This window comes from Phocoena phocoena, chromosome 1 (genome assembly GCF_963924675.1).
Source record: "Phocoena phocoena chromosome 1, mPhoPho1.1, whole genome shotgun sequence".
NCBI lineage: Eukaryota > Metazoa > Chordata > Mammalia > Artiodactyla > Phocoenidae > Phocoena > Phocoena phocoena.
In genome coordinates this window covers 44,011,102-44,015,552 of record NC_089219.1, presented here as the reverse complement: position 1 = coordinate 44,015,552, position 4,451 = coordinate 44,011,102, and the positions used below count along the sequence as shown (strand labels likewise).

The 4,451-nt window shown below is 40.2% G+C and overlaps 1 non-coding gene across 1 annotated transcript; it reads right to left on the bottom strand.

Moving 5' to 3' along the window:
• Positions 1 to 248: 248 nt before the first annotated feature.
• LOC136140397 (U6 spliceosomal RNA) lies at positions 249 to 355 on the bottom strand. The gene has a single exon (XR_010657605.1). It is a non-coding gene; the product is annotated as a U6 spliceosomal RNA (small nuclear RNA).
• Positions 356 to 4,451: the final 4,096 nt, after the last annotated feature.

Sequence of the window (4,451 nt, the reverse complement as noted above, 5' to 3'; positions counted from 1 at the left end):
TACAAATATAGGGAGAGAGGAAGGTTTATGGAGGGTATGGCTTACTGGTGAGCCGTCAACTCTAAAGGATTATAAAAGAAACCCATTCAGACAAGAGAGATATCATTAATCTCTGACTTTTGTACATACATTTATCAGATATTTACCAAGCCCTACTCAGCTCCAGGTCCTATGTTAGATATTTTTTTAAAAATTTTTTAACATCTTTATTGGAGTATAATTGCTTTAGAATGGTGTGCTAGTTTCTGAGAAATATGGAACGCTTCACGAATTTGTGTGTCATCCTTGCACAAGGGCCATGCTAATTTTCTCTGTATCATTCCAATTTTAGTATATGTGCTACCGAGGCGAGCACCCTATGTTAGATTTTGATGACACAGGCATGAATCAGACAATTCTTAGGAGTTCACAATTTAGTCTAATAGAGCATTTCACTGCTTACAAGCAATTTCTCCACCATTTATAATAGCTGCCATTTGCTGAATGCTTAATATGTGCCCATGTTGTACTAAGCTTTATACATTATTATAATTATATTAATTAATCCTCAAAGTCTCGTTAGAATGTACATTACATGAGGTCGGAGATTTTTGTCTGTTTTGTTCACTGTTGTATCTCTAGAACCTAGAAGAATGATTGTCACATAATAGGCACTCAAAAAAGTTTTGTTGAATGAATAAATAAACAACACTGTTATGTAGAGAGAACCATTACCTCCATTTCCCAGATGAGTAAACTAAGGAGCATGTAGGTGAAATGCTTTGCTTGAGGACTCCCAAATAGTAACAGGCAGAACAAAGACACTTTCAGAAGAACCCATAAATGCCCGACTCCAAACCCAAGAGTCTTACCCTTTGTGTACTGGTGGTCCTCAAACTTTAGCATGAATCAGAATCACCTGGAGAGTTTGTTAAAACATAGATTGCTGGGCTCCCAAGTTTCTGATTCAGCAGATCTGGAGTAGGGTTGGAGAATATTCATTTCTAACAAATTCCCAGGTGATTCTGATGCTGATGGTCCAGGGATCATACTTTGAAAACCACTAAGTTACCAAACTGCCTCCCAATTTCTCATTTATTCTTAAGGTAGAGTAGAGATTAACATCCCATGGCAGAGAGGAAAATAAGGCCAGGTAAGTCCAAGGTCTTACAGCAAGTGTGGGATTCCGAGGTTAGTGTGATTCTAAAGTCCTTATCGTTCCTGATAAACCTTGCTGCTTCAGGTGATGCTTTACAGGCATGAGACACAGAGGAAGCCAGAGGCAGAGAAGAGTGAAGGTATTTGTTAGGAGGAGATGAGGGTAAATTTGGAAAGTTTACCATCCAATTTACTGTCCTGAAGGAGGGGTCTGTGGCTCTGCCATTATCTTGCTGTGTACTCTGGGCCAAACCCCTTCCTCTCTCTGGACCTCTCTCCTTCTCCTCTATAAAGCAGGGCCCTCTCCAGCTTGCAGCACAGCCTGGGACCATCAAAGACAGGCAGGGAAGTAGAGGTTGCATGAAGCCTGTCTCTGATTGTTTGTGCTGGCTCCAGGCAGGTCATGCGGGGACTTTATGATATTCAACCACCGCTGCTGAAACGGGAGTCTGAGCAGGACTGGCACCTGTCACGGCCTTTTCCTGTGTTCGGTGGGAGAGATGCAGGGAGAGCAGCTGCAGGCTAGGCCGGCACGGGCTTGGGGGTTGACTGGCAACAGCAAGAAGGGCAGGGCATCTCCACGGCTAACCCACCCAGTGTTGAGGGTCCCCAGGGGACCTATAGAGGACAGAACTAGTGCCCCCGGAACAACCCCAGGAAAGCGTAATCATCCCGAGCCTCCTGCCACCCGCGGTTGCATGGGCTGCTGACTGCCGGCTCAGCTTAGACACCAGCGCCAATCCCAGGCCTTCAAAGTGACCTCACAGCAGATGTGATTGGTCCTCTCTCAGCACCGGGCGCGTCCTGTCAGCTCACCGTCAACTGACCTTTGGGGGAGAACTGGCGGGTTGCGTGACCTTGAAGAAATCACTTTACTTCTCTGAACCTCGTTTATAAAATGGATATATTAATACCTATCCTGAAATGACCCATAAGACAGTGAACATGTCCAGAAAAGACATCATCTCCATAAAATTTTCTTTTATTGTTTGCTTCTGCTTACAAAAGTAACATTATAAAAATAAAGATAGAATACAAACACTGGAAGTTCCTTGTACACTATTTCCTCCCTTTCTCCCAGCTCAAAGTTAACTATTAACAGTTCAGTGTATTTTCTCTCAGGTTTTTTTTCTATGAATATAAAAAGATTATTTTTAAAAAAAAATTAAGTTATTCTATACAACTTTTTCCTCACTTAATAATATATTTGAACATCTTTCAAGGTTGGTAGAAAAGACCTTTCTCATTTTTTTAAAATGTCTACATTGTAGTCAAAGCCCTTATCCCTGGATATTTGTTATTTCTATTATAACAGCAGCAGCAACAACAAAACCTGCAGCAAATTTTATTTATTTGTGTAAGAATTTCTGTAGGATACATTTTTGGAAGTTGAATTTCTGGGTCAAAAATGTAAGCACATTTTAATGACACAAAAAGCACAGGCAACAAAAACAAAAATAAACACGTGGGACTACATTAAACTGAAAAGCATCTGTATAGCAAAGGAAACAGCCAACAGAATGAAAAGGCAACCTATGGAATGGGAGGGAATGTTTGCAAACCAGATATCTGATAAGGGGTTAATCTCCCGGATATGTGGGGAACTCCTACATCTCAATAGCAAAAAACTTATAACATGATTTAAAAATGAGCTAGGGACTTGAGTGGTCCTTAGCTCACAAAGATGTGCAAACGGTCGACAGGTATATGAAAAGATGCCTCAGAAGTCACTAATCATCAGGAAAATGCAAATCAGAACCACAATGAAGTATTGTGAGTTATTGCCTCACATCTATTGGGATGGCTATTATGAAAAGTAACAAAAGACAACAAGTGACATCGAGGATACGGAGAAATTGGAACCCTTGAACACTGTTGATGGAAATGCAAAATGGTGCAGCCATTATGAAAAACAGCATGGAGATTCCCCCAAAATTTAAACATAGAATTATCATATGATTCAGTGTTCCCACTTCTGAGCATTTATCCAAAAGAACTGAAATCAGCCTCTTGAAGAAATATTAGCACCTCCCCATATTCATTGCAACACTGTTCACAGAGTTTGTTTTTGACTATTCACAGTGTCAAAAATCAAACCCTGCATACTGAATAAAACAAGGCAGAAAGATGAGTTTATTGCAAGGCTTTCAGCCTGCAAGTGAGGAAACTCAAGGCTATAAGGAGCGATGAGTTCTGAGTTGCTCACAGACTAAGGGATTTTTATGGTGTAAGTGTGGAAGTTATTTGGTTTTTTTCAGCTGATTGGTTGCCTAGTGGTCTTCTTTCTTATTTGGATCAAGGTAGCTGAGTCAGGGAAACAAAGTCTAGAAATAGTGTGAACAGACTTGGTGTTTGAGGATTGGGTGGTATCCTCTGCTGATTTCTGAGAAGAGCTGTAAATTCCAGTAAGGTTAGATTAAGTTTTCTTTATGTGCTTGCTTTGACCATCTCCATTTTGTCCCTGACATAAGTGATTCATTTTAGTTTGGTTCCACAACACTAACCAAGATGTGGAAACAACTTAATATCATTGACAGGTGAATGGATAAAGTGTTTTATATATATATATATATATATATATATATATATATATATATATATATATATAATTTATTTATTTATTTATGGGATACTACTCAGCCTTAAAAAAGAAGGAAATTCTGCAATATGCTACAACATGGATGAACTTTAAGGACATTATGCTAAGTGAAATGAACTAGTTATAGAAAGACAAAGACTACATGATTTCACTTATATGAGGAACCTAAAATTGTCAAATTCATAGAATCTAGGAGAGGAATGATGGTTGCCAGGGTTTGGGCAGAAGGGGAAACTGGGAGTTACTAATCAAGGACATAAAGTTTCAGTTAAGCAAGATTAACAAGCTCTTAGAAATCTGCTGTACAACACTGTACATTGTACACACAGTCAACGATAATATATTTGTACACTTAAAAATTTGTTAAGGGCTTCCCTGGTGGCACAGTGGTTGAGAGTCCGCCTGCCGATGCAGGGGATACAGGTTCATGCCCCGGTCTGGGAAGACCCCACATGCCGCGGAGCGGCTGGGCCAGTGAACCATGGCCGCTGAGCCTGCGGGTCCGGAGCCTGCGCTCCGGAACGGGAGACGCCACAACAGTGAGAGGCCCGCATACCGCAAAAAAAAAAAAAAAAAAAAATTGTTAAGAGGATAGATCTCATTTTAAGCGTCCTTAAACAAAGTGAAATTCAAACAAACAAAAATACAAAGTGACTGCAGCATTTTACATTCTGACCAGAAACGTATAAGGGTTCCAGTTTTTTTTGCATCCTCA